The sequence below is a fragment of the Acanthaster planci genome, linkage group LG10 (genome assembly GCF_054643075.1).
Source record: "Acanthaster planci isolate LZ-2023a linkage group LG10, COTS_SCS, whole genome shotgun sequence".
NCBI lineage: Eukaryota > Metazoa > Echinodermata > Asteroidea > Valvatida > Acanthasteridae > Acanthaster > Acanthaster planci.
This window is the reverse complement of record NC_141786.1, coordinates 19,922,614-19,950,302: the sequence shown is the minus strand read 5'-3', so window position 1 is coordinate 19,950,302 and position 27,689 is coordinate 19,922,614. Positions and strand designations below refer to the sequence as shown.

General features: G+C 44.0%; 3 protein-coding genes and 1 long non-coding RNA gene across 10 annotated transcripts in view; 2 read left to right on the top strand and 2 right to left on the bottom strand.

The window, feature by feature from the left end:
• The window catches only part of LOC147797972 (uncharacterized), a 224,158-nt gene extending 216,500 nt beyond the window's left edge, over positions 1-7,658 (top strand). For both annotated transcript variants that reach the window (XR_015426590.1, XR_015426589.1), the window contains exons 4-7: positions 945-1,096; positions 2,235-3,135; positions 3,600-3,740; positions 4,787-7,658. This is a non-coding gene — a long non-coding RNA (uncharacterized LOC147797972). The remainder of the gene's footprint in view (positions 1-944; positions 1,097-2,234; positions 3,136-3,599; positions 3,741-4,786) is intronic.
• LOC147797958 (uncharacterized) overlaps positions 1-27,689 on the bottom strand; it is a 216,358-nt gene that overhangs the window by 2,106 nt on the left and 186,563 nt on the right. The gene's annotated exons all lie outside the window — the stretch shown is intronic.
• The window catches only part of LOC147797963 (uncharacterized), a 236,968-nt gene that overhangs the window by 77,390 nt on the left and 131,889 nt on the right, over positions 1-27,689 (top strand). The window lies entirely within an intron of this gene.
• The window catches only part of LOC147797967 (E3 ubiquitin-protein ligase TRIM56-like), a 189,521-nt gene that overhangs the window by 94,880 nt on the left and 66,952 nt on the right, over positions 1-27,689 (bottom strand). The gene's annotated exons all lie outside the window — the stretch shown is intronic.

Sequence of the window (27,689 nt, the reverse complement as noted above, 5' to 3'; positions counted from 1 at the left end):
CCCAATTGGGACCTTGTCTTGGCACTCCTCCCCCACCCAATTGGGACCTTGTCTGGCACTCCTCCTCCGCCCAATTGGGACCTTGTCTGGCACTCCTCCCCACCCAATTGGGACCTTGTCTGGCACTCCTCTCCCACCCAATTGGGACCTTGTCTGGCACTCCTCCCCCACCCAATTGAGACCTTGTCTGGCACTCCTCCCCCACCAATTGGGACCTTGTCTGGCACTCCCCCCCCCCCCAATTGGGACCTTGTCTGGCACTCCTCCCCCACCCAATTGGGACCTTGTCTGGCACTCCTCCGCCACCCAATTGGGACCTTGTCTGGCACTCTTCCCCCACCCAATTGGGACCTTGTCTGGCACTCCTCCCCCACCCAATTGGGACCTTGTCTGGCACTCCTCCGCCACCCAATTGGGACCTTGTCTGGCACTCCTCTCCCACCCAATTGGAACCTTGTCTGGCACTCCTCCGCCACCCAATTGGGACCTTGTCTGGCACTCTTCCCCCACCCAATTAGGACCTTGTCTGGCACTCCTCCGCCACCCAATTGGGACCTTGTCTGGCACTCCTCCCCCACCCAAATAAAAATAAGATATAAAAAAAGTAAACGAGAAAAACTGAAATGTGTTTTTGTTGACTCTGTTTTTAGGTTTCTTTATCCAAATTGCAAAGCCCCACAGTGATGTCTCTGCCCCAGAAAGGCCATCAAAGGTTATATGACTTCCAAAACAGTTGAACAGCTGTGCCCCTCCTAACAAAAGACAGGGCCCCCACCCTGCCCCTTGCCAAAAATTTGGTCCTGGATGTGCCTTTTCAGTTTAAACCTTAGCTCATTTTGGCACAACACACATCTACTGTGCCTATAGCATTACCCTGTTGCATTCAAGAAGACTCCAACCGATCTTTTTGTGTTATTTCTGTTGATTTTGTTTCCTGATATCAGATTTGGGAAGGCTTCATCGCCAGGTGAATGTACTGCAGTGGCTGCCTGCATTGAGGCCTTCTAGCGTATCCCATGTCATGGTACAAGTGAACTGACCAGTGATGAAATCTCCAAAGTTTAAGATGCAGGCCTTACATCATAAATGGTAGCAGGTAAGAGTGTCATGTGATTGATGTCGGCTTTTGGCCAGTAAGCAATCAATATATACATGTATGAAATAAATATGTTTCATTGTTTCTTCATGATGACAGCTTGCCAGAAAGACTGATTCCACAGGGAGTTTAGTCCCATAACCATCTTGAAACCAAGTTTGATTTTCAACAATAATTTCGTCAGTTGCTTTTTGGATAGCTATCCCTTTTCAGTCATGTTTGCCGTCTGTTCAGAAATGAATTTTGCTGGTACGTTTGGCCATGGCATTTGCCAGTGTCTAAAGGTTCAGATTTGCTCTTAATAAAGACAGTGGATATTTAGCCTTCACTGGCAAATTTAATTAAATTGTATTTTGCCAGCTACATATAGACAGCGCCCTCTTTGAATGAGTAAGCCTATAAAGTGATTAAATTCACACTATATTCCCAGTTCAATTGGTGGTCGAGTGGATGGCATGCACATCTTGAGATGGCTTGATATGCTCTCATGTGGGTTCAATCCACAGCTGTCATCCGTTACTTTTCCCAAACAACTAAGAATTCTCTTCTTTTGTTCTTGTAAATTGACTTCACCGTTTAATTTAGAGTATTACATCCTCCTTCTAATTCATGGCTCTGGAGGATTTTATTTTTTTAGAAAAGAAGTGAAGAAATTGTAAAAACGTCTGATTCCCACTTTGTGAATACAGAGTCACAATGACTATGTTGGCACAGACCCAGACTAAAGATTTGTCAGGGTAAGAATTTCTTTGTCCAAAAAAACCAATTTACTGCATATGTTCCTGGTGAAATATTGTTTATTTGCCAGCGATGGCTGAATACCCTCTGCCTTTTATAAAAGAACCCATTCACTTGAAGAAATCCCAAATCACGGACAGTAGCTGCTATTTTTGTGATGTACGTGAGAAGAACAGAAAGCAGTAACTTGGTACCATTTTCTGTTCGTATATTTCTCAACTGATTTGAGGTAGTCCCTTACCTTTCGTGTTACTTCTAACCGTAGCCATACCTTTTGGACCTTGCCTTATAAAACTCACGACTCTTTTGGAGCATTTTTGCAAAAGTAGTATTTGCCAATGCCGCCCGGCATACATGCAACTACTTCCTTCTCTTTTTTTACTCTTTGAATTTTAACCAGGTGTTCAAGGGGACAGCACCATGGTTGATCCCCTGCCTGTGGGCTCATCTTCTGGCATCACTGCCCTGATAGAGTAAGGTGATAGCAGTGGGGCTGGTACTCTGCTTGTGGTCTCATATTCTGGCATCACTGCCCTGATAGAGAAAGGAGGTAGCAGCGTGGTTGGTCCCCTGCCTGTGGGCTCATCTTCTGGCATTACTGCCCTGATAGAGTAAGGTGGTAGCAACGTGTTTTGTCCCCTGCCTGTGGGCTCATCTTCAGGCATCACTGTCCTGATAGAGTAAGGTGATAGCAGCGTGGTTGGTCCCCTGCCTGTGGGCTCATCTTCTGGCATCACTGCCCTGATAGAGTAAGGTGATAGCAGCATGGTTGGTCCCCTGCCTGTGGGCTCATCTTGTGGCATCACTGCCCTGATAGAGTAAGGTGATAGCAGCTTGGATGGTCCCCTGCCTGTGGGCTCATCTTCTGGCATCACTGCCCTGATAGAGTAAGGCGATAGAGACGTGGTTGTTCCCCTGCCTGTGGGCTCATCTTCTGGCATCACTGCCCTGATAGAGTAAGGTGATAGCAGTGGGGCTGGTACTCTGCCTGTGGTCTCATATTCTGGCATCACTGCTCTGATAGAGTAAGGTGATAGCAGTGGGGCTGGTACTCTGCTTGTGGTCTCATATTCTGGCATCACTGCCCTGATAGAGAAAGGAGGTAGCAGCGTGGTTGGTCCCCTGCCTGTGGGCTCATCTTCTGGCATCACTGCCCTGATAGAGTAAGGTGATAGCAGCATGGTTGGTCCCCTGCCTGTGGGCTCATCTTCTGGCATCACTGCCCTGATAGAGTAAGGTGATAGCAGCTTGGTTGGTCCCCTGCCTGTGGGCTCATCTTCTGGAATCACCACCCTGACACAGTAAGTCATCTCTCTTGTTTCTTTTTTCACTTAAGTACAGGATTAGTAATCGTGATTTTGGTGTTCACAACAGTTTGCTAATACCCATCAGTCCCTGTACCAATCAGAACCCACCCAGCCAATTACTACATGCACTGCAGAGTGCTGTATGCTTTCTGATATTTAGCAGTGACTATTTCTGAAACTAATGGGTGCAAGGGTGGATCCAGGGTCGTGGGGGCAGTGGGGGCTTTGTTCCTTCTCCAAAAAGAGCATCAGTATAAGATTTCAGAAATTGAAGGGAATTTGGTGAGCTTGCAAAAGTGTGTGAAAAGCCCCACAATGTAGCAATAGGTGCCCCCCCCCAGAAAAAAGATCTGGATCTGCCCTTCGGTTGAAACCTTCACCCATAACCTTTGATTTTAAAAAAACAGCAAAAAGATTGACTTTACTTGACATTTTTGGTGTTTTTTTCCTGTGTTTAGATTTGAGCAGACCTCCTTGCCACTGCAATAGCTCCCTACGTTGAGGCTGGCTAACTTTTCCTGCATACGGTGCGACTGGACTGACCAGCAATGAAATCTCCAATGTTGAAGACGCAGGCCTTACATTGTGGACAGTAGCAGGTAAGAGTGTCATGTGATTGATGTTGGCTTTTGGCCAGTAAACAATGAATGTAAACCTCACAAAAAAAAGGAACAGCTGTTTTGGGAGACCCTCCATTCAAAGGTCAGTCCATCATTTGCCCTTTGTGGATTATGTTTCTTTGAGGCAACAAAATTACTTGAAGTCTAAAGAAGGTTGCCTAAGAATCAACTTGATGAAGTTTAATCTCAGTGAATAATATTATTCTGAGAAAAACAATGTTTTTAAGATTTCTAATTCAGCTCAAAAGTTGCTGAGTCATGTTTGAATTGCACCTGAATTCAGCATCTAGGACACGTTCTTACATTTAGTCAAATGCAGCCTTGCAATGTCTCATGCTGAACCTATAAATTATGTCATGTAGAATCTGTGCATGTATCGTGTTACAACGCTTGCATGCGTGCTTCTAATAGCAACTATCCAAATCTTTATCACATCGTTGGTAATGGCCTCCTTTCACAGTTTGCAAGAAAAATGAATTTCACTGGGAGTATAGCTCCATAACCATCTTTAAACAAAGTTTACTTTTCAACAATTTTATCTATTCCTTTTTTGGATAACTGCAAATGATGGACTGCACCTTTGATATTTAGAATCCAACAGAAATTAATCAAGTTAGATTCAACGAGTGTTTTCTTCTAGATGCTTTGAAACCTCAGTTGGTACAGTAGCCCCACTATTGATAAAGATGCAGTCATTTGAATACAAAAGGACAGAGATTCTGTTCATGAACTGATAGACCTATCCATCTTGAGCAGAAGCACCCCCTCATTGGCTGAAAAAAGCCATTTTGGTGGGGAGTTTTCATTTTGTTTGTAAGAATGCAGGTGCCATGTGTGCAAATTTCATTGTTGTTTGTGAACCTGTGAAGTGCAGTTCCCACAAAAGGAGCCTGCTTTGCCAGGAAAATTGTGCCCTTTCTTAGTCCGGCTCAGACCTCACACCCATAAAGGAGGGTTAGTTTTTTTTCAGAAATATGTTTTAGCTGAAGCTAAGCTCATTCTTTTGTGCTTGATTTTTTCCCCAGACTTTGTTATAAAGAAGCTGTGCATATGCCCAAGGAGGACCAGACCATGGTGCAGATTAGAAGAGCGCCCTCGCCTCTTTCAACCTTATGGAGGCAAGATGGAGGAGAAGATCCTATAGGGCTTCCCTGAGATGATTCATTAGAATATCACGGAGAGAAACTCAGATAAATGCCCGTCCTCACCTCCGTGACTGAGGAAGAGTTTCCACAGCAGGATCTCAGGCAGTGGTTCACACAGGCAAGGAAAAGACTGCAGTTCCTTGCTTCAACAGTGATGTAAATCTGTGCTGGGGACTGGGGCTGAATATGCTGGATGCCAAGGGACACTAGGGGGCGCTATTCATGATGTACAATGTACACTGTGTGTACCACAAACATATAAACACAGTCTCAAATGTGTAACCATGATTTTATAAGTATGGGCAAACAGTGGGTGAAACGATGGATGGCAGCGTGTTCAGTGCACATTACGGGTAATGCTCTTACATTGCTTCTATTTGTTTACATGCGCTCCCAAAATGTGCTCCATTTTTTGCTCTTCAGCACTGGTATCTCATCTTTTCAAATGTTGCAACTGCATCCTTGTCAATCTACATGCAATCAATTTTCCAATCAAAAACTGGCTTCAGACAATTTTCTGGCTGGAATTCTTCAACTGTGTGTAAATTCCTGATATCAAGGGGTGAATTTGCCCATAGTTTTGATTTTAGTCGGTCACCACACTAATCACTAAAATGTCAGTGTAGTTTGGAATGTGATCTGGTAGTCTATGCGTTTATATGTTTGTGGTGTGTACACATGTAAATCTGTGTCTTGGACTGGGCCATGACTTACAGTGAGGGCGGGAACAGTGAATGGTACAGAACACTAGGGGGCGCTGTTTATGACACAATCGATTTTTTTACACTTTCGCCCCTTCATCTTACATCAAAACTGTGTGTTATCTGCCTTTTTAGTGCTACTAAATACATTTTGGCTGTTGAGGAGTTTCAAAAATACCTCAAAATACCTCTGCATTTTTGTCACTGCCACAAAATTGTGAGCAGGAGATGACCCAATAACAGCCCCTCCACCGAGCAAAAAGGAACCAGGGAATGGAAATGTGAACCCTGTTAATCAGAGCAATGTAAATACAACATTCTGCTTGTAACAAGGACATTTGGATGTCCCAATCTCTTTGTTCTTCACTGGTTTCATTCTGATAATACAAGGTTCCTATTAATACAAAGTAATCAGCCAAGTCTGATGGACCTCTTACTCATGAAGTTGGACTGCATTCCCACCCCCTTCACAGATTTACACCCCTGCCATCCTGTACTGAAGCAAGTCTGTATGTTTGTACATGTATATTAGTGGGAAAGAGTTCCAAACATAGGCATCACTTGACACCCTTAGTACAAACACTACCAGGCTGGGCCAGGAAATTCCAAGCAGTAAACACTTCAATATTTTCCCTGCTGAATTTGAATATTTAGGACCATATAGCCTCCCAATGGCTGATTTACATGTCTCATTGAAAGCAGAAATGAGCAATGTCAGTGTACATGTATGGAACTCTTTGCATAATGCTTTCATCGAAGTTCATGACTGAAAAGGTATTTTCTGATTTAAAGTAACTGTACTTGGTCAGAGTACATTTCAACAACCATTCCAAATAATTTACTCCCAAATTTGGGCATATTTCTTGCTTTTAATTCAATCAGGTTTGCATAGCAGCTCTTTCCTCATCTTCCACCTCAATGGCCTGGGTTCGAATCCCATCAAGGCCCACAACCTCTGAAATCTAAAGATTTTTTTCCTCTTCATTGCCACTCAAAGTCATCCTGCAATTAGCGCTGAATGTTCATTGGATGACCAGAAATAAAAGAATAATGATTTTTTTTCACGGCAGCCATAAAAATGTAATCTCTATGGGATGATTTTCAATGGGCCATCATTATCATGGGGGGGGGTGCTAGTGTGAAGGCTTTGAAGGTGGGAAGAAAACTGCAGATAAATAATCACAGAGAAATTCAAGGAATCAAGTAGGGACTGAGAACCTAATCCACACGTCGGCTTGAGCTAGATTTGACTCTGGGTCGCTGAAGTGTTTAAAGCGAGGAAAGTATCGCCATGCCAACCTGTCTCCCCAAAATGAAATAAACTCATATTGTTATCACAATGCAATACTTCAAAACTGTAATTTGTCATCTCAGTGCTAGAAGTTCCTTACTGAATAACTGCATTAAATGGTCCGTATTAAAAATAACATTTTAAACATGAAAGTACGCAAGAAAATTTCTTGAAATTTAAATATGTTGTTCCCAAAAAACTAGTTTAATAACAAGTAAATAAATGTTATTTGATTCAATGCACCATTTCCTTCATACCCAGAGTAAGACCCTAAAAGTATTTTCAAAAATGTTAGTTTTGCTGTAATGACCTTTTAGCACTGACCCGTCAAATTTGTACCATAAAATAGTCACCATTTGGAAAAACTAGAGTCTAAAGTGATAGGAAAGTTTAAAAGTGACCAGTGTTTTGCACATTTCAAATCTCCCCATTTCCTATTCAGACAAAATACCAGTTCTGTACCCATCAACTGTCTAGCTCACCCAGTGGCCATTCCAAACCTCAGTGTAACAAGTGTTTTTATCACCCCCTGGAAATGGTTCTCTGTGGCCTTGTATTTTCCTAGTGTAAGTCTTTTAATTATTAGCCTTTCTAATTTTAATTATCTCAAAAATTCTGAATCAGAAATTTGCTTGGTTTGCACATTTTAGCTTGCTGTGGAAATATGCCTTTTCCGTGTGTATTTATCAAAATTTTACTATGTATCAGAACCTCTTCAAACATTCTGTTTTTAATGGAATAAATGTTAAAACTAACAGAATTGTTTTGTTGAATTATATTTGTGAATGTGTAGTACATGTACTTTGCCTCTGAGCACATTCCCCCAATCTCAACCATTTTACACTGCCAGAGTTACATCTGTTTCCTATCTTTAGATTTTACACAGCAGCCCCATCCTAAGCCCTGCCAGTCTTAAACATCTTCCAAGCTCCTTATATAAAGTTTCCTCTTCGAGCCTTTTAGTCTTCATCCTATAAGGGCTCCAATAAACCCACTAAGCAATATGGAACATTATGAAGCTATGTCCTTCAACCCCATGGGATCCTTAGGCCTCTAATACTAATAGTCCCAAGCCCTCAGCCATCCACTCTACCCTTCCTATCAGCTCTCAGACTTCCAGCCCCTAGGCCTTCCACCCTTGCCTATCTCCAGTACAGAGTCTGGCTGAAAAATATTCTAAGTCCAAACAATGGAAGGTTTAATATTTAGAAACGAACACATTTCTTCAAGAAAGTGCCGTGGCATAGCGGTTAAGGACCCTAACTGCAATGCACAAGGACCTGGGTTCAATCCCAGGTGGGCATGCACAATTTTGTTAAAAAACTTAGTATATATAAAAAAAAAAAAAAAAACCTCCTTTTCCCGGGGACCCCAGGATTGAACCGGGATCCCCTGGCCTGGCAGCCAGCTAGCTAACCACCAGGCCAATTGCCTCTTGATATAAATCATTTCGGAACTAATATTTAAAGGTTAGGATTGCGCAATTTCAAAAAAGGTCAGAGGACATAGCTAATCTGCATATATTTAAATAAACAAAATTTGAATATGCAAACACACAGCAGAGACAGCATACCAATGAGGGTAGAAACGGACTGATAAGTACCCAATTTGATGTATTCAGTTTAATATAAATTCATACGTCAATCAAGTGTAAGCACTTCTATACTGACTGCTTCAAATTATTCATTTTAATATTATGTACATGTATCTGTCAGAAAAAATCAACTGGTGTAAATTAGAATCACTTTAAGATCCAGTGAACATGGAAATTTCTTTCAATCAGAGGCATCTCTGAGAAAATTTGGCAGTAACAAGCCTCTTGTTCCAGCTACTTGTAACTTGGAATATCAGGAATTTACAATACCTGCTTTTGCAATTTGAAAAAAAAATCCACAATCAAGAGAAGAAAAAAAAATTAAATACCGGCCCAGCTTTTTTCAGGCTTCAAGATTTCAAAGAGTTCTAATCTATCGACATTTAGCAGCTAAAAGCATAACTATTTCGACAGATTTAGTCTATCTAATGCACAGAATGCAAAATACTGATTATTTGGTAAACTAAATGATCATGTTTGGAAACCAACTTGAAGGGTAGCTGCAATCAATTTGTTTGAATACAAACCTTCCAAATGCATCCTCTTTTTCTCAATTCACCTGATTTCTGGCTTTTCTTTCAGTATTTCAAAGGGTAATTTACTGTCTTTTAGGTTTTATGCAAATGAGCATTTCCATATTCATAGTAAAAGTGTGATATATCATTCCAGGAAGAAAGCTTCAATGTTGGACGGGAATTCTGCTCAAACGAAATCCTTCATTTTTGTAGATTTTGCTGGACACAAATTTCTCCTTTTCATGGCAATAAGCATTAAATTCTTCATCAGACCCTTTATTAGACTGGACTTCATAGCAATAGCGCCCTCTGTTGTCCAGGAAAGCTTGGATAATTTAAAGTATTAAAAAGGTGCACTTTTCAATATACATGTATATATGTATGTAAAAACACACCGAACAAGCTTATAAAGTTTTAAAAAAAAATGTTTTCAAACATATTGCATTGCAGCTACGCTTTAAAATAAGATTATTTCTTTTTCTTGAGACAAATATACATCCTCGATACCAAAGATGTCCGGCCAAATTTGCTTTTTCCTTTGACTAAAAATGTCTACATTGCAAGCCTGAAATCCTGTTTGCTACACGTATGTTAGGACAACGCTGGATACTTTTTTGCAAACTTAATATTTGAGCTTTGCAGCACCCTGTTTGTACTGGCCAAGTCTGCGAGGTGAAGCCCCTCCAAGGACCAGGGTAGACAGGAATCACTGCTTTGGAGCACCCTGTTTGTACTGGCCAAGTCTGTGAGGTGAAGCCCCTCCAAGGACCAGGGTAGACAGGAATCACTGCTTTGCAGCACCCTGTTTGTACTGGCCAAGTCTGTGAGGTGAAGCCCTCCAAGGACCACGGTAGACAGGAACCACTTCACCCTGCTTGGCTCGCTGACGTTCCTTTGCCTGCATAGGTGAGAAAAAAATGTCATGAGTCTCTTTAGGGCATTATGTTACATTAAATCGTTTGAAAAAAGAGCAAGATCCTTGGCAATATGGATAACAACCAAATTGGCAGGGTTGTTAAAAATCATCATTTTAAGCAAAAGTCAGATTTTTTTATGTGAAGCAGATTTTTGACATTTCTTATAACTCATATGTTGGAAGTGTCCAAAGCATTTTGTTCTCGAATTAACCACATATAGAATTACCCAAAACGCTCCTTATCACAGACCAATGTATAGAAAAGGACCGCTATGGAAGCTGCATGTAAAGTTTGTCATATGACATTCTACAAAGTGCATTTTAGTCTTATGACTAGTCTCCGATTTCTTGGTTTTCATAGTCTTGTTACCAGCCACTCCTTTTTTACTCTCAAACTACAGCCATATCCAATCTTGCTTTGGGCCATCCATATTTGAAAGATTCAATGCAAAGCTTCAGGTTTCTTTATTTGTACTGACTTTTCAACTGTCTTACTGAAGGCAACCTATTGACTATGGGAATCCTGGGAGATACTGTAACATCCATCAATGTCCATTCTTATGGAAAGCATATATGTTATATCATGCATGTACAATGAAGATTTCATCACAATTGGCCTCAGCAAATCAAAGTTAAGTCAACCTGATTTTCTAAATGAAAAAAAGGGAACCGTGGTTATACGGCAGATGAAGCAGAATAGTCAGGCTCCTTTTGATTTTAGAGTGGATGATAAATGAAGTGGATTCAGGGAACACAATCCAAAATGGCCATTTTGCGATTAAAGCCCAGTGGGCACATAATAGACAATAATTATATATGCGCCCATTACAGCCATGAGCTGAATTAAAATTTAGAAGAATCAGAATGTTAAAATTCAGCCATTTCTTCATTTAAAATTTCAAACAAAAAAATTCCTGAAGTATTCATGAAACAGGCAGCATAATTTTCTCGAATGAGTCATTTGAATCACGATTAAAGTCAGTGCTTTAAATCAAATATTTTCAAATTTAGTTAGTTTTTAGGAATCTTCTTGTCAAACCTCTGCCTCCCTAAGAATGAAGTGTTACACATTTCTTTTAAAGGTGCAGTCCATCATTCGCAATTAGCCAAAAAAGGAACTGATGAAATTATTGTTGAAAAACACACTTGGTTGATAGATGGCTGTGGAACTAAACCCCCTGTGAAGTTATTCTTTCTGGGGAGTTGTCATTTTGAAGAAAATAAAGAAAGAAGGCCATTTCTGATGATGCATCGGGGGACACATTTTTGGAAAATTGCCATTGGAAATGCACAAGCCTTCACACGACAAATGCACGTATCAGTTACTATAATTCATTGGTTCAGTGTATGATATTGCATAGCTGCATTTGAGTGAATGGGAGAATTTGTCCCTGGGGCTGAAATTCCAGCATAATTCAAACATGACTCAGCAACCTTTGATCTGAAGTCCAATTCCTAAATACCATTTTTCTCACAAGACAGTATTCATTGCACTGAAACTTCATCAGGTTTGTTCTCAGATGACTTTCTTTAGATTTTGAGTGATTTTGTTGTCTCAAAGGAAACATGATGCACAAAGGATCAGACAAACGATGGACTATACCTTGAACAAATGGGAAGCTATGATCACTATTCACAACATCAAACACACAGGGACAGTTGGCAGATAAAATTTCTCATGGTTTTAAAAGAATCAAGCATGGCTCACCTACTGTATGCTCCTTCAGCCAGGTAACTTCATCTCCAAGAAAGGCCACAGTAAACACAACACTGAAACGAATACAAGAAGAATCCAATTTGTTAAATCTTCAGCAATTTCAAGCCATGGTGCTTTTGCAAATGACTCCAGAAACACAAGACACTTTAGCTCATGACTCCATATTTACTGGAGGTGTATTCAAAGCCAAACTCTTGAAGAACAAGTCCCAGCTGTGTAAAAGATCCCTCAATGAATCTACTTAAAGCTAGGATTGGTCACTCAAGCCTGGATGGTTACAAGCTCATGTTCACCTGCAGGTTCATGTTGCTGAGACTAGAGCTAGGATTGGTCACTCAAGCGTGGATGGTTACAAGCTCATGTTCACCTGCAGGTTCATGTTGCTAAGACTAGGGCAAGGATTGGTCACTCATCAAGCCTGGATGGTTAGAGGCTCAAATTCACCTGTTGGTTCATGTTGCTGAGACTAGAGCTAGGATTGGTCACTCATCAAGCCTGGATGATTTGACGCTCAAATTCACTTGCTGGTTCATGTTGCTGAGACTAGAGCTAAAGTACAGGTTAGAATTTTAGCTGACATGCAAACATGCTTAGTGTCAGCATGTACCGAGTCAAACAGACATAAAAGGAGATAACCGCAAAGACAAAACATGCTGACCCTGCATAACAGAGAATGCCGACACCGCAATCCAATCTACTAAGTATAAACATGCACACGCTAACCGCAAATCCCAGAACAGCCAGGCCTTTAATGACCGGATGGCATTTTCCCAGTTTCCCACAACAATAAGTATTCAGTTCGACTGCAACTCAAGTTATCTTCAAATCCCAGGGAAATGTGGTCAGTAGTTTACCTTGTATGAAGCAGGCGTCACAAATCATATTTGAAGATAAAGTATTTTGTTTGGCCATGCAGAATCAATGAAAGTGCCATGCAGGCAACACTTTTGGTTTATGTCCGAGTTGTTCCAAAACTTCTGAATCAGGCTGAGAAAATATTCGCGCGTGAAATCAATTTTTCAGCCGAGAAATATAACTAGCAGTTTTTATGATAAAGCATTTCCTAAATTAGAGAAAACTGTTTTGTAAGAAATCCACAAAATATAAACGGGGTTTGACCTCACCGGTCCACTAGCCACATTTTAGTCAAGACAGCCCACATGGCAGCAATCCTAGCATACACATGGATAGTTGTTGCCATACTCGCCATACTAGAGCAGAGTGTGTTCAAAATCGCGTGAAAATAAATTCAATGTGAGGTGGGGATTTTTTCCCATCAGTTTCGACATTCGAGCTGAAAAATCTACCAAAAGAAATTGCTCTGATCGTGACAAAATTACGATCAAACTAAACGGCAAAGATCATACCAAAATGATAGAAAGTCGGATCTGCATGTTCGATGTGCATATCTGCATGGGAGGTTCTATCTAGGCACAAAACGGGTACAGTCGTACATGAATAAAACATGTGATGTTTCATGAGCCGATACTGCATTCACCATGCACAGCGCCACCAGGGTATGCTTTTTCTCAGATTATGTACTCGTTAGCCTAGGTTGGCAAGCTGCCTAGGAGAAGGACAATGTTATTTCCAACCTGGGTAGGTAGCACTTGTTAGCCTAGGTTGGCGGTCTGCCTAGGAGAGGGACAATGTTATTTCCAACCCAGGTAGGTAGTACTCGTTAGCCTAGGTTGGCAGGTTGCCTAGGAGAGGGACAATGTTATTTCCAACCCAGGTAGGTAGTACACGTTAGCCTAGGTTGGCAGGTTGCCTAGGAGAGGGACAATGTTATTTCCAACCCGGGTAGGTAGTACTTGTTAGCCTAGGTTGGCGGTCTGCCTAGGAGAGGGACAATGTTATTTCAAACCCAGGTAGGTAGTACTCGTTAGCCTAGGTTGGCAGGCTGCCTAGGAAAGAGACAATGTTATTTCCAACCTGGGTAGGTAGTACTTGTTAGCCTAGGTTGGCAGGCTGCCTAGGAGAGGGACAATGTTATTTTCAACCTGGGTGGGTAGTACTCGTTAGCCTTGGTTGGCAGGCTGCCTAGGAGAGGGATAATGTTATTTCCAACCCGGGTAGGTAGTACTCGTTAGCCTAGGTTGGCGGTCTGCCTAGGAGAGGGAAAATGTTATTTCCAACCCGGGTAGGTAGTTCTTGTTAGCCTAGGTTGGCAGGCTGCCTAGGAGAGGGACAATGTTATTTCCAACCCAGGTAGGTACTACTCGTTAGCCTAGGTTGGCAGGCTGCCTAGGAGAGGGACAATGTTATTTCCAACCCAGGTAGGTAGTACTCGTTAGCCTAGGTTGGCAGGCTGCCTAAGAGAGGGACAATGTTATTTCCAACCCAGGTAGGTAGTATTCATTAGCCTAGGTCGGCAGGCTGCCTAGGAGAGGGACAATGTTATTTCCAACCCGGGTAGGTAGTACTCGTTAGCCTAGGTTGGCAGGCTGCCTAGGAGAGGGACAATGTTATTTCCAACCCAGGTAGGTAGTACTCGTTAGCCTAGGTTGGCAGGCTGCCTAGGAGAGGGACATTGTTATTTCCAACCCAGGTAGGTAGTACTCGTTAGCCTTGGTCGGCAGGCTGCCTAGGAGAGGGACATTATTATTTCCAACCCAGGTAGGTAGTACTCGTTAGCCTAGGTCGGCAGGCTGCCTAGGAGAGCGAAAATATTATTTCCAACCCAGGTAGGAAGTACTCGTTAGCCTAGGTTGGCGGTCTGCCTAGGAGAGGGATAATGTTATTTCCAACCCGGGTAGGTAGTTCTTGTTAGCCTAGGTTGGCGGTCTGCCTAGGAGAGGGAAAATGTTATTTCCAACCCAGGTAGGTAGTACTCGTTAGCCTAGGTTGGCAGGCTGCCTAGGAGAGGGACAATGTTATTTCCAACCCAGGTAGGTAGTACTCGTTAGCCTAGGTTGGCGGTCTGCCTAGGAGAGGGACAATGTTATTTCCAACCTAGGTAGGTAGTTCTTGTTAGCCTAGGTTGGCAGGCTGCCTAGGAGAGGGACAATGTTATTTCCAACCCAGGTAGGTAGTACTCGTTAGCCTAGGTTGGCAGGCTGCCTAGGAGAGGGACAATGTTATTTCCAACCCAGGTAGGTAGTACTCGTTAGCCTAGGTTGGCAGGCTGCCTAGGAGAGGGACAATGTTATTTCCAACCCAGGTAGGTAGTACTCGTTAGCCTAGGTTGGCAGTCTGCCTAGGAGAGGGACATTGTTATTTCCAACCCAGGTAGGTAGTACTCGTTAGCCTTGGTCGGCAGGCTGCCTAGGAGAGGGACATTATTATTTCCAACCCAGGTAGGTAGTACTCGTTAGCCTAGGTCGGCAGGCTACCTAGGAGAGCGAAAATATTATTTCCAACCCAGGTAGGTAGTACTCGTTAGCCTAGGTTGGCAGGCTGCCTAGGAGAGGGACAATGTTATTTCCAACCCGGGTAGGTAGTACTCGTTAGCCTAGGTTGGCAGGCTGCCTAGGAGAGGGACATTGTTATTTACAACCCAGGTAGGTAGTACTCGTTAGCCTAGGTTGGCAGGCTGCTAGGAGAGGGACATTGTTATTTCCAACCCAGGCAGGTAGTACTTGTTAGCCTAGGTTGGCGGTCTGCCTAGGAGAGGGACATTGTTATTTCCAACCCAGGTAGGTAGTACTCGTTAGCCTAGGTTGGCAGGCTGCCTAGGAGAGGGACAACTCTGATCATAAACCTCTGCAGATAGAGCTCGTTAACCTTAGTTGGCGGTCTATTCCCATAGCTGTTAGCATGTGACAGCAGTCACACCCCTGGCAAAGTTAGTTTTAAAGAATATGTCAGTCTTTGCATGTGAAGATTGTTTCCCGGCACAGCGAGCGGATAAGATCAACAGTGGATCCAACGGTCGTGAAGGTGGTGTCAGCAAGCGCTGTGGAGTGCGTTAGAGCACGGACGGGACACGTAGTAAGTCCCGGTCATCCACTTCAGCCTGGCAGGCGATCTCCAATTGTAACGGTTCATTGTGCCATTGGACAAAGACTCACCAGGTCGAGAGAGTGGGACGACCCCTGTGCAATGATTCTCCCACTATAAAACACTCACACACAGGTCCGTTATGCAACTCATCATTGATCTGTCGTCCCTTTCAAAGTCTTGCGGCAATGGGCGAGTGGCGGTGGCAACAGTTGTTTGGTGAGTACTGGCAGTTGTCAGTCACAAACCTGCACGTAGGCGGCCTTTGGGAGAGTGGTCACTTTCCTCCTAAACTTGAGTGCAACCAGGAGAGGTCGGCAGCACCTAGGGCGCCCCGGCAGCCTCTTTAGGACAGCACTGCCCACCATTGTATGAGGGAGGGGGTTAGACAATGAACTCTAAGCAAATGCCTTGCCCCTTCAAGTCTGATCAGCTTACCGCGGTTGACAGACTCATCCTAATAGAATAGAATAGAATCATAAAATAACCTCCTAGAATAATAACAGTGAAAGCAAAACGAAAACGAAAAGAAAATTCATCACGGGAGGAGCACTGGATGCCAAGACACCTGCTGTACGGTGAATTGGTGTGTGGCAAACGAAGCAGGGCCGGCCCAAGAAGAGGTTCAAAGACTGTGGCAAATACAACCTTCAGATGTGCGACATACACCCTAAGGACCTTGAGTCTTGAACCAGCAACAGACCACTATGGCAATCATTTGTGCACAAGGCCAGCTCCAGGTTCGAGGAGGCCCGTCAGCAAAATGTGATTGTAGCGAGGGAAAAATGCCACCAGCGAGACAGCCAACTGACGAAAATGACTGACTTGCGGTGCCCCAACTGTCCCAAACTTTGCACATCCAGCTTCAGATTGCGCAGCCACCTTTGAGTTCGAGTTGCTATAAAACGATGACGTCTTCTTTGAATCCGAAGGACCACTACCACATACATATACCTGACTTTCGCCCGTTTGTACTCCACACACGCTCACAGTTTCATGCTTAATACACATGTGCCCACAATTTAAAAAACCTAAGTATGAAATAATGGGTGCATGTGGAGTATATATGGGTGCAAGTTAGGTACATTTAAGAAAAAGAAATACCAAGTATGAAATTGTGGGCCCTTGTGGAGAACAAACGGGTGCAAGTCAGGTACATTTGAGAAAAAGAAATACCAAGTATAAAATTGTGGGCCCTTGTAAAGAACAAATGGGTGCAAGTCAGGTACATTTGAGAAAAAGAAATAGTATGCATGAAATTGAGGGCGCATGTGGAGAACAAACGGGTGCAAGTCAGGTACATTTGAGAAAAAGAAATGCTTAGTATGAAATTGTGGGCGCATGTGGAGAACAAACAGAGCAAGTCAGGTACATTTGAGAACAAGAAATAGTAAGTATGAAATTGTGGGCGCATGTGGAGAAAAAACAGAGCAAGTCAGGTACGTTTGAGAACAAGAAATAGTAAGTATGAAATTGTGGGCGCATGTGGAGTACAGATGGGTGCAAGTTAGGTACATTTAAGAAAAAGAAATAGTAAGTATAAAATTGTGGGCCCTTGTGGAGAACTAACGGGTGCAAGTCAGGTACATTTGAGAACAAGAAATAGTAAGTATGAAATTGTGGGCGCATGTGGAGTCCAAACAGAGCAAGTCAGGTACAGGAGCCTACCTGTAGAGTACATGTTTTATTTATGTTACGTCATATGTGTCCTACAGTTGGGGTCAAAGGATTAGGATGGTCGGGATGGTAGGAGGAAAATGAGCTATCCTCCTACCCATGAAGTTTCCCATACAGCCTGCGTCTCAAAAAGCCTCTCCTGATCAAACTCCTTCTGCTTGGCTTCTTGTGCCGACCCTGTTTAAAACCGATGGCAGAGGTGTGAAGGCGGGTTTCTTGCGCCTCAAAACCAGATTGCTCCGAGCAGGTGGGGCACGTAAGCCTTGGAAGGCAGCTCACCTAGAAGGAAAACACTGATTCCGAACCCGAGCTGGTGAGGCCTGTTAGCCACGGCAACCCACCGAAACCATTCGGCAGCGGGAATGGTGGATTTGTTGATTAATTTCACAATTTGGCTCTAGGCGTCGGTCTACACGCTGACCAGACGGCGAAAGTCACCACGAGGGCTGGGCCCCTTTCAGTGGTTGAGAACGTATTTAGGCTCCCTTCCGGCATCCTCTGCAGTAGCACCAGTGCCAGGTCATACTGGCAGCCGCCTTTCCATCTGGGTCCCACTGGGAACGCCAAGAGGGCCTCACGGTAACTGACATCTGCACTGGCGTCAAACGTTTTGCCAAGTCAGCAGAGGAAGTCCCACGGCGACAGTGAGGAAGGCGATGACAGCAGGCTTCATCAGCTGGAAGCTGTTAGGTAGACTCCTGCACCTGGGCAGCCCAGACGTGATGGTCGTGTGCTCATCAACCACAAGCAGAGGCGGCGCTCGGTCCTGTCTGTGCGACCAGGCAGCTGTTTTTAGAGATAGCACTGCCTGTCTCATTCAGAGGATGCCCCTGGAAAGGTGAGGTACACAAAGCCTGCTCGTCTTAACCCTTACCAGACTATCGCATCTGGCGGAGCTCCGTTACTACGATCGAAAGAGTAAACTGCTTCGAAAATCTTTTCCAGCTGGAATGTGCGGACCTTACTTGACTGTGCTACCAACGAGCAGCTAGAACAGAAAACTGCTATTGTCGACAGAGAGCTAGCAAGATACCATGTTGACCTTGCTGCACTGTCGGAAACCCGGTATTCTGGCCAAGGGTCATTAAAGGAACAAAACTACACCTTTGACTGGTCTGGAGGAGACTCTAATCAGTTTGGCATTGGCTTCACAATCATTAACACCCTGACAAAATGACTGGATTCGCTCCCTGTTGCTATCTCAGACTGACTTATGAAGCTACGACTCCCACTCGTTGACAAGAATTAAATCACAAGCCACAGGCAAAGGATTGCACTCCTTATTCAGAGCTTTTTGAAACTTCTCTAACTGTATCATTTGGAATAAATATACATCAACCCTTTCATAAAATATAAAGCTGCTTCAGGTTTTTTCTTCTCCCGGAAAGCTGTGGTTTTACTTCAGGCACATACAACTTTATTGTATTTATAATATGGCAATGTTACTGCACAAAAGACACAGACAAGAAAAGATCGGGTACGGGCCCTGTAATTCAATAAACCTTCCTGTAATATCTTTCTTTTGGCCAAAAAATTAGGGCGTAATTTACGGAAAGCTAAACCATATTGTTGCTTTGCATTTTATAATCTCTTGATGTGAAATACTGAAAATCTGTTATTACCTAAAATCATGATTGGACAATTCTGGCTAGGGAACCTTTAAAAAATATTATAGTAAACACTTCCAGTTTTGAATTCAGAAGTCAATGGATATGGAGGTACATGTATAACAAGGGGCACAGGTAAAACAACTTGTACATTAAACACTACCAGCCAGGGACTCCGAAATCAGAGCCATATGGTTTATATGTGTGGCCGGGGTCTCCGAACTCGGACAAAGGTAACAGGGCCCTGTAACAAAAGACCATACTCCGAAAAATAGACCAGGCTGCTGGGCATTACCGGCATTTTTCACTCTCAAAAGTGGTGATAATCCAGCGTTATTTTGAAACCGTTTACCAGGGTTTGGGGTATTTAGAGCAAGCGGATTACCACCGGGGACAAAAGCTCTCCACCATCGCAGCGATGAGCCACACAGCACCGCTGCAAGCTAATCTGGCCCCTATTGAAAAGAGGTCAGCAGTGCACTGAGCCAGGTTCGTGAACAAAAGACAGTTGTATAACACCGCACAATCTGGGCTCTGTTTACAAGGCTGCAGGCCTGGCTGAAATATTCGGGTGTCAATGAAGGTCACCTGTCAACTTAGAGTAGTGCCTAAAGATTACTCCGTGCGGCTATAAACGACTGTTAAATGGAATGATGAATTGTTGAAGGATTTTGAAAACGGAAAAAATGATAGTCATGCCGGCCCAGCATCCTCAACGTTGAAAAATGCCCCGGCACGAAGTGGTTAACAAGCAAATGAAGCAAACTAAGCAGAGGAACTGACAAAGTCTGTACGTTTTTCCAAACAACCATCTGATTCAGTCTACAGCAGGTATTGAACACATGACAAAAAATCCTGGTGTGTTGAGTGACCCAAGGTCAGTCTCTGGAAACCACTTAAGATAGTAACCACTATATTACAAGCCCACTGGTATTAATTCAAACAGTCCTTCATAGTAAGTGACCTACTAATGCAAAATTCCTGCACAACTTCTCCTCAATAAATAAACTGCTACTTACGGGTTAATGGTGGGAAAGTATTCACTCTACCCACAATTTTACTGCAACTTGTCCCAGACGAGATTTGAGATGACTCCTAAACGTCAGGAAAACCTACCGCTCCGGTGCAAAAAGGGACCAACAACGGCATTTGGATACCTCTCAAGCTACATTGCTGGCAAATGGTGCTCAGCTCTCAGACTCTCTCACAAAGAACGTGCAGAAACTTGTGGGCCCTTACAAGTCCTGCAATGCTTAGTGGGAAGAACTGAGCTCAACAGCCTATGATGTGGCTAAAGAAGTATTAGGTTTCCGTAAACGAAAGCATGAAGATTGGTTTGACGAAAACGACATCACAATCAGCCCTTTGTTTGCTGCTGTTAGGACAACAAATATTGTCTGGCAGAGCTACATGCAGCACCACCACCAGGTTGCGGGAAGCTAAGGCAAAAGTTCAAGCAGCAACTCGAGCTATGAAAAACAACTGGTGGTTGAGAAAGGCTGATGAGCTGCAAACCTTCGCAGACACCAACAACACCAAGGCCTTCTATGACTACCTTAAAGACAATCTATGGGCCGTCGCAGATAGGTACGACTCCTGTACTGAGCGCAGACGGTGAACATTTGTTCACGTCACATGACGACATTCTGCGTCGGTGGAAGGAACACTTCCAAACACTACTTAATCAGCCACCTTGTGCTGATGAGGCAGTGATTGACAGAATAAAAGCCAACCCTATGCACAATGAGTTTGATGTCCCACCGTCTTTGGAGGAACTCATCACCTTGACCTCTATACTGCCTGTTGAGAAATGGGTGAGCTGCCTCAGGCCTTCAAAGATGCTAAAATTGTCAATATTTTTAAACGTAAAGGTGACCGTCGCATTTGCGGAAACAACCGGGGTATCTCACAGTTATCTATTGCCGGTAAAATCCTGGCTAAAATTGTCCTATTGCGCCTTCATATCATATCTAAAGAAGTGCTCCTAGAAAGTCAGTACGGCTTCCGCAGCAATCGGAGCAGTGTGGGTAGGATATTTGCCATCCGTCAGCTACAGGAGAAGGCAATTGAGCAAAACATGCCACTCTGTGCCATCTTTGAGGATTTCACGAAGGCATTCAACACTGTGGGGAGAGATACACTCTGGTGCATCCTTGAGAAGTACGGCTGCCCCCCAAAGCTGCTCGCAATCATTAAGGCCTTTCATACAAAGATGAGGGCAAGTGTCTCAGTGGCTGGTGCAAGATCCAAGTCCTTTCATGTGATGCATCGTGTCAAGCAACGCTGTGTGCTCACACCCACCCGTTTTACTCTCTTCCTTACTGCTGTGATTGAAGACACATCATCTGACCTCACCTGTGGCGTGTAGATCCGTACGTGGTCGGACGGTGGTCTTTTTAATCTTTCCAATGTGCGTTCTCATTGTAAGACCCTGGTGTGTTGTCTTCACGAGCAACAGCTTTTGGACGCTCCATTATCATCAAGAAGACAGCAGTACAGTACCAACCTGCACCTGATTGACCCCGTGAAACCTGTCATTTTGTTGGACGGGAACCCACTGATGACTGCGGTAAAATCGTTCAAGTAACTTGGCTCCACCATAACGGTGGGAAACACCCTAGATGCTGAGCTTGATGCCAGGATAAAAGCTGCCATTGCCTCGTTTTCAAGTCTGAAAGACCGGCTTTGGAGTCAGCGTGGCATTTGACTCAGCACAAAATGTCGGGTATACATGGCTGTGGTATTGAGCGCATTGCTTTACTCGGCCAAAACCTACACACTCTACAGAAAGCACATAAACAGGCTCTCTGCCGTCCAGCTAAGGCAGCTTCATGCAATCCTGGGTGTCTCCTGGAGGGATAAGATCACTAATGTTGAAGTTCTAAAACGAGCCAACATGCCTTCCATTGAATCCATTCTGGCCCCAATGCAGCTTCGTTGGGCTGGTCACGTCCAACGTATGTCTGATGACCGCATCCCCAAGGCCCTTCTACAGGGCAAACTCTCTATGGTGAAGCGAAATCGTGGACGACCCCTGCTTCGCTACAAAGACGTGTTGAAACGCAACATTAGTGTTGCCGGTCTCCCAGCAGACTGGGAACGTCTAACCCAAGATCGTCAGACATGGTGGGCCCTACTCCAACAGGGGGCAGCTAGAACGGGTTCAAGAGGCTTGGATGTGCAGACAGGAGGAGTGGCGTGCACGCAGGTATGCCCATGCTGTGGAGACACCTCATGCCGGCATCGTCTGATAAGACGGTCCGACTACTACTACGTCATATGTTGTATTATTCATCACCATACCCGGCTTGCGCCCAGATAGCGTCTCCCTATCCACAACTTCATAAATATGCATATGTGTGACATGAAAGGGCTGTAGCTTTGCATATGTTGGCGCTGTATTGAAATGAATATATACAATACACTCATTTCAATTTATGATTGGTGGTTGGGATGAAAGTGCTGGAGTGGTTGTAGTTTCGTGAATGCTTGGTAGTGACATGATCGCAGCACAGTTGCGGCAGTACATCTGTTATTGGCATGACAGCATATGAAAAATTCAAGTTAAAATTTATGCAAGTTCAGTAGTTTTTTTTAATTTACTGGAATTCTTATACATCAACTCAATTTCCATAAATTAAGAAATACTCCATTGTAAAATCAGCTTGTTATAGTAGTTCTGGCTGAGGAATGGACTTCTTTTGTGGTTACTATATATTTGTGAAAAAAGTTTCTCACGCAATCAGGAATTGCTCAAACCAATCTAGCATTAGAATTGGCAGGAAAAGCGTTGTCGCCACTCCAGTCGATCCCATGAGTTTAAAATTCAAAGCTTACATTTCGGAAAAAGTATCTAAACACACACAGTGCACTATTGGCCATCTTCAATGAAATTGGACATTTTTCAGATGTAATCCGACTGAACAACTTCGCAATCCAAAGCTAAAAGAAAAAGGCTGTATCATACATATTCCGATACTTTAAGATGGTCATCTTGTCAGCCAGGCACTACATGTACGTGATTTCACTTATTCAGTGCGCTGCCATACAGTGTACATTTGTGCATGTACATGCACAAAGCTGGAGCGACAGCTCTGTGTGTGCAGTGGTTAACTGTTGTCAATCACCTTTGCCGTCTGCTGTCACAAGCCCTGCCGAGATGAGGTCTGGGGTCAGGCTTGTCATTCATTGGACCAGCAATGCAAGGTAAAAACCAGAAAGCATGTATTGAACAGCGTGCAAGGTTCATCACTTATCGTGTTAGAGTGACAGCTAAAATTCTGACCTGTACTGTACAATTGGTCACCCAAGTAGCATGATTAGAGGCTCAGGTTCACTTGTTTGTTCATGTTGCTGAGACTAGAGCTAGGATTGGTCACTCAAGCCTGGATCGTTAGAGGCTCAAGTTCACCTGTTGGTTCATGTTGCTGAGACTAGAGCTAGGATTGGTCACTCAAGCCTGGATGGTTAGAGGCTCAAGCTCACCTGCTGGTTCATGTTGCTGAGACTAGAGCTAGGATTGGTCACTCAAGCCTGGATCGTTAGAGGCTTAAGTTCACCTGTTGGTTCATGTTGCTGAGGCTAGAGCTAGGATTGGTCACTCAAGCCTGGATGGTTAGAGGCTCAAGTTCACTTGTTTGTTCATGTTGCTGAGACTAGAGCTAGGATTGGTCACTCAAGTCTGGAAGGTTAGAGGCTCAAATTCACCTGTTGGTTCATGTTGCTGAGACTAGAACTAGGATTGGTCACTCAAGCTAGGATTGGTCACTCAAGCCTGGATGGTTAGAGGCTCATGTTCACCTGCTGCTGGTTCATGTTGCTGAGACTAGAGCTAGGATTGGTCACTCAAGCCTGGATGGTTAGAGGCTCAAGTTCACTTGCTGGTTCATGTTGCTGAGACTAGAGCTAGGATTGGTCACTCCAGTCTGGGTGGTTAGAGGCACAAGTCCACCTACTGGTTCATGTTGCTGAGACTAGAGCTAGGATTGGTCGCTCAAGTCTGGATGGTTAGAGGTCCTGGTTGTCCTGCTGGTTCATGTTGCTGCAACAAGAGCTAGGATAGATCACCCAAGTCTGAATGGTTTGAGGCTCACAAAGTCCACCTGCTGGTTCATGCTGCTGAGACTACAGCTTGGATAGTTCACAGAAGCCTGGATGGTTAGAGGGTATAGTTGACCAGCTGCTTCATGTTGCTGAGACTAGAGCTGGGACTGGTCACTCCAGCCTAGATGGGTAGTGACTCAAGCTCACCTGCTTGCTCATACTGCTGCGACTAGAGGTAGGACTGCTCACTCTAGCCTGGATGGTTAGAGCCTAAAGTTGACCTGCTGGCTCATGTTGCTGAGACCACAGCTAGGATTTGTCACTCAAGCCTGGATGCTGAGGCTTAAGTTCACCTGCTGGCTTATGTTGCTGAGACTAAAGACTAGGATTGGTCACTCCTGCCTGGATGGTTTGAGGCTCAAGTCCGCCTGCTGGTTCCTGTTGCTGAGACTAGAGCTGTTACTGGTCAGTCAAACCTGAATAGTCAGAGGCTCAAGTCCACCTGCTGGTTCCTGTTGCAGAGAATAGACCTAGGATAGGTCATTCAAGCATGGATGGTTAGAGGATAAAGTTGACCTGATGGTTCATGTTACTGAGACTAGAGCTAGGATTGGTCACTCAAGCCTGGATGGTTAGAGGCTCAAGTCCACCTGCTGGTTCATGTTGCTGAGACTAGAGCTAGGATTGGTCACTCAAGCCTGGATGGTTAGAGGCTCAAGTTCACCTGCTGGTTCATGTTGCTGAGACTAGAGCTGGGATTGGTCACTCAAGCCTGGATGGTTTGAGGCCCAACTCCACCTGCTGGTTCAAGTACCTGAGACGAGAGCTAGTATTGATCACTCCAGCCTGGGTTGTTTGAGGCTCAAGATCACTTGCTGGTTCATGTTGCGGAGACTAGAGCTGGGATTGGTCACAGAAGCTGGATGGTTAGAGGTTCAAGTCCACTTGCTGGTTCATGTTGCTGAGACTAGAGCTAGGATTGGTCACTCAAGCCTGGATGGTTAGAGGCTCAAGTTCACCTGCTGGTTCATGCTGCTGAGAGTAGAGCTACAGTACATTGCGATTGAAAGTTAACACCAAAATGGAAAAATTTTTTCACATTTTTTCTCTGCACAGGGAATTCCTTTTCATTTCACAAATTGTGAAAAAGCTGGCCAAAAGTGGGAGAAGATTTTCACACTTTTTCCCACAAATACTAAAAGATTTTCATAGATTTTCCCACAAGTGGGAAAAGATTTTCACAGATTTTCCCACAAGTGAGAAAAGATTTTCACACTTTTTCTCACAAGTGGGAAAAACATTTTACAGATTTTCTGTGGTAGTGGGGAAATAATTTTGCAAGCTTTCTTCATTAAGTAGTATTTGTGCATGTACATGTAGACATCAGGAAGTTTTTGTTCTCTGTGGTTTCAAACATGCGCATCTCTGAATATGGAAAGTGGAGGAAAATCAGTCTGAGAGAAAAGTTCTTCAATTCTCAGGAATATTCAGATTACTTGAGGAAGACAGCATTAAAATTTCAATGCAGTATGTTTCTCAGTTTTGAGCAAAATACAATGCGACTGGCGAAATCAAAGCTGGCTACGGTGGAGGTTAGAGACCAACACTGAACACTGAACAGCTGAATGACAGTAGATTCCCGTTATAGCCCTCTCTTAACCCACTTGGATGGATGCTCAACATGTGCACCGCATATGTGCACATGTACAGATACATGTACATGTATCCACATGTCGTCATGTATGTGACTTGCATTTACATGTATTGGCAGATGTATGTACCGTGATTTCAAATAAATGCCTTTTATCCGGTTATCTAGACGCTAATCGAAAAATATCACCAAATCTCTTCAAAAACCGCCACGGGACCTCGTGCATGCTGCACCTGCATCGTGAAGCACAAACTGCATCTACACCTACCGCTACATCCTGACTGCTACTGCATGCCCATTCATGGACAGTCCAATCGCTGACTTTTTCCAATAACCATGTGACCACAGAAAGTGTCATGTCATCAGAAGCCCAAGTGAAAACAGACCCGGTATGTCACACCGAACACAATCGACGAAAAGACTAGATTTGCTACATGAAGATACACGTACAATTTAAGCAGTTGATTTGATTTATCAATCAAACAAACCATTCGGTAACAAAAATACTAAATGTAGTATTTCAATGTTGATTGTGTTTGTGTGCCAAACTACAACACAAGAATAAATAAAAAGTGGGCAAATAACCCATGTCGCCACAGCAGTGCTTTGTGACTTCAAGACTTGGGGACTCCAGTTTAATTTCTCAAAATCCAGACAACTTTTTAAAAATTTATTCTCTCACATTGACCAGTGTTTATTTATTTAAATCCAAGAAAACAACTGCACCACACAAGTGCGGCTTGCCGTGGTGAGCACATCCTCGCGATCGCGCTGCAAGGACCGGACGGCTTGGCTGAGGAAATCGCTACTAGACTACAGCAGCACACTCCACGTGGTGAGTTTGCCCCGACCGGCCCCAAGCGCAGCGCAGCCTGCGTAATGGACTCTTCACTGCATAAAAGGCGTGCACGTGTGGCAAGTGTGGAGCATTTCTCTACACAATGCTTCTCATTTTCACAAGTTTCTAAATAATTCTCGGAGCCTTTCGCACTCCTTTCGCAACATTTTTACACTGTTTTCGAACTCTATTTTTTTTCCTCAACTGTTTTTGCAAATGTTCAAGTTCAACGGCTGGTTTGTGCCTGTATCCATGAACAAGACATTTCAACCCTTCTATAATAACAGCATATTAGATAGAGCTATTCAAGCCATTTCAATGGGATACTTACATCAACATATAGGTCAGAACACCTGGACTGTCATTCCCGAAATGGTTTGCCGGTGAAAGGAACTATAGAAGACAAAACCAGTGAATTCGGATGAAAAAACAAAAAAGAAAGGGGTAAATCTGTGTTAAGGTGGTTACACCTAAAGACAAGTTTGATAAATGTCAACCAAATGATGAAGAGTATAAAGAAAAGAGAAAAGATTAGAAAAGAAAAGAAAGAATAAGAAAGAAAGCACCATGCTGCTGCTATTTATTTTCAATGGGGATAGGAACAGGATCAAGAGTTTCTATGCAGGATGGAGGTATTGATAGTGAAACACAATCCTGCAATTGTAGAGATCAATCAATTACCCCAACACGGTGCCTCAACAGGGGGGAGGGTGCACAGAGAACCCACGATGCCTCCAGAGGGGGGAGGGTGTGCACAGAGAACCAACGGTGCCTCCAGAGGGGGAAGGGTGTGCACAGAGAACCCACAATGCCTCCAGAGGGCAGAGGGTGTGCACAGAGAACCCACAATGCGGCCTCCAGAGGGCAGAGGGTGTGCATAGAGAACCCACAATGCCTTCAGAGGGGGGAAGGTGTGCACAGAGAACCCACGATGCCTTCAGAGGGGGAGGGTGTGCACAGAGAACCCATGATGCCTCCAGAGGGGGAGGGTGTGCACAGAGAACCCATGATGCCTCCACAGGGGGGACGGTGTGCACAGAGAACCCACAATGCCTTCAGAGGGGGGAGGGTGTACACAGAGAAACCACAATGTCTCCACAGGGGAGGGTGTGCACTGAGAAACCACAATGTCTCCACAGGGGAGGGTGTGCACAGAGAACCCATGATGCCTCAACAAGGAAGTGTGCAATCAGGCAAGGAAGTCAAAGATTTATAAACAAGTTAAATGCAAGACGGTCCACAGGTCATCTTATAAGTCCTTTAAACCACACAATTTCAGAGACTGATGTTG